At 36.4% G+C, this 2,535-nt stretch overlaps 1 protein-coding gene across 1 annotated transcript in view; it reads right to left on the minus strand.

Annotated features, from left to right (window-relative positions):
* Positions 1-2,535, minus strand: part of LOC108755089 (unconventional myosin-Ie-like) — a 39,112-nt gene that overhangs the window by 10,004 nt on the left and 26,573 nt on the right. The window lies entirely within an intron of this gene.

The following is a 2,535-nucleotide window of genomic DNA, read 5'->3' on the forward strand; positions in this document are numbered from 1 at the left end:
CTTACCCGGTAAGGTACGCTTACCTTAAGCGGCGTCTATATACAGGAAATTTTAACGAGTAAAAAAAAGAATGAAGTTTCAACTCTAGAACACACACGAGTCATACAGAGACTCGATCGAAATTTCGCTCGTTCTGAGCTACGCACACAAAGAGAAGAAAAAGGAGAGTTTTATTAACCTTTTTGGCATTACGTCTTTACTCCGTACTTACTTACGACTTCGGGCGACGGCCGGGCATCAACGGCGACGTTATGAAAGTTTACAAAAAGCAGGGAAATCTCGAAAAATAACCCCCTTAAAAAGGAAAAGATAAAAAGAAAAGATATCGAATATTGCATTCCATTAATTTCCTTTTAAAAAACGGATACGAAATAAATGCAATCAGCCGAGTATTTCGTAACGCAAGAAACGTAAGATGGATTGATACTAAAATGGTCGATTGGATTGTTAGTGAAGAAAAAACTTGGCGTGTTCTGGTCACATTAATCGCACTTGTTTGAACATATTAATCTCATCCACAGTATTTGTATTGTAAATGAAAAATATAAAAATAATAGACATTCGTGTGTAAATATAATATATAAATACATATGTATATATAGTGACATAGTTGGTGGGAGATGAAAATAAAAACTGTAAAGAGTAAAGAGAATTTTAAGCTAATCTTAGAAAGAGGGTGGCTTAATTTTTAATCTTTAAGAGTGAGATTTCACTCTTCAGAGATGAGATTCACTTAAAAAGTTTCAGAGAGTAAGTTTCACGCCTTAAAATCTCATTGTAGACGCCGGTCCAACGACACGCTCGATGAATACGCGCTCTGATTTCTGTACGGCTTTGCGGAACGCGTCCACGAATGCATTGTCGTGTCGATCTTCGGCGTGGCATCCATTGAGGGTACCAAGGATGCGTCGCGAATGCAGCATGGATGCTTTTGCCTGTGATCGCGAACGCGAGCAATTTCCGGCTATTTTCTCAAAGCGGTATTCCGTTAGACGGGACAATAATTAAAATAGCGCCTCGTTTAACGCACGCGCGTGTGAACAATGCCGCACGCAAGGATATGTCGACCCGCATCCTACATCTTGTTCTCAGCTGTTATTCTATTTATTTTATAAGAATAACTTTGCTTCGAAGCAACTTTCAGTGAGTCCGGTGTTCGTTAGCTTTTCGCAAGAGTAGTCGCTACAGAAAAGAATTCCCTGTAAACAAGAGTTGTTAATTTTCAATCATGAACTTGACACAAAAATTAAGAAAATAGTTTTGTGTGTTTAATTCGTCGAAAGTAAATAATTAATAAATTTATACACTGCACTTTTATCAATATTTTTTAATTTGAATACCGCTCACCTCGATCATATTGTCTCACATTCCAGAAAACACTCTAATTTTTACACTTTTACAAGAGAACAAGTGCCTGTTGCACACGCCACTCACACACTTGTTTCTAATTAACATTAATGATCTAAAAAAAAAAAAAAAGGTCGCGACGAGCAAACTAATTAGATCGGGAGTCACAAATGCCTCTCATGGGAAACTGCGTCTCATTGTTGCCGGAATTGCCGGGTTCAACGAGAGGAGAGGGGTGCGTATAAAAACGTAGATAATAGAAAAGATGAATGTGTGTATTCTGGGTTAAGGCGGTGAAAATAAAGAGAGAAGCTCCATCTCGATTTTGCGAGAAATCGCCGGATTCGTATGACAGTTAGATGTCAAACGTCAATTGCCGTTCTCATGCACCTAAGTTCTTTTGTTGCTTCACAAAATTCTTCCTGTATTAAAAAAAAACACACACACACGTAAGAACTATAACTGTGTATATAACTATAATTTATATTTGTATACATCAAATATTTCAGTTCATCAAATGGAACAACATACATAAAATGTTTCATACCGATTAATTCCGCGACGAGGCATTAGAAAGAATTTTGTGGGTGACAAAGAATAAATTATTTTAAACTTTGACAAGAAATTTATTATTGTCATATAAGAAGATACTAGGAGATTCTATATATATTTCTTTAAAAATTATTTTAACTAACGCGAACATTGCACTAACGGCATTGTACGAAAGAAAGTTTACAACGAAGTTAAAACTGCAAAGAAGATATCGAGATACGCATCAGAGTACAGAGTATAATTACGTATCACTTTAATTTTAGAGAGTCTTCATTGTTTCGTACTAGAATATAAAGCTAACTGTATTCTAACTGTTATCGCGACGCGCATCGAGAACGCAAAAGATGTCATCTTGATATATCCGCGAGAAATTCAATGGTCACCGTTGTTGCGACAATGTTGACTTTATTACGAAGTACGCGACCATTACATTAATCGCGTAGACAGACGGAGTTAATCTAAAAGCACTAACGGCAACAACTTCCTCACGACATTGAAGCAAAACGCAATTTCAATTTGCAAGCCCTATTCTTGTAACACTACACTTTTATATATATATATATATATATATACATGACTAGTTCTACAATCCACGCGCCGATTAAATTTTCAGTCTTAAAACACAATCCGATTAAC

Source organism: Trachymyrmex septentrionalis, unplaced genomic scaffold (assembly GCF_001594115.1).
Source record: "Trachymyrmex septentrionalis isolate Tsep2-gDNA-1 unplaced genomic scaffold, Tsep1.0 scaffold83, whole genome shotgun sequence".
NCBI lineage: Eukaryota > Metazoa > Arthropoda > Insecta > Hymenoptera > Formicidae > Trachymyrmex > Trachymyrmex septentrionalis.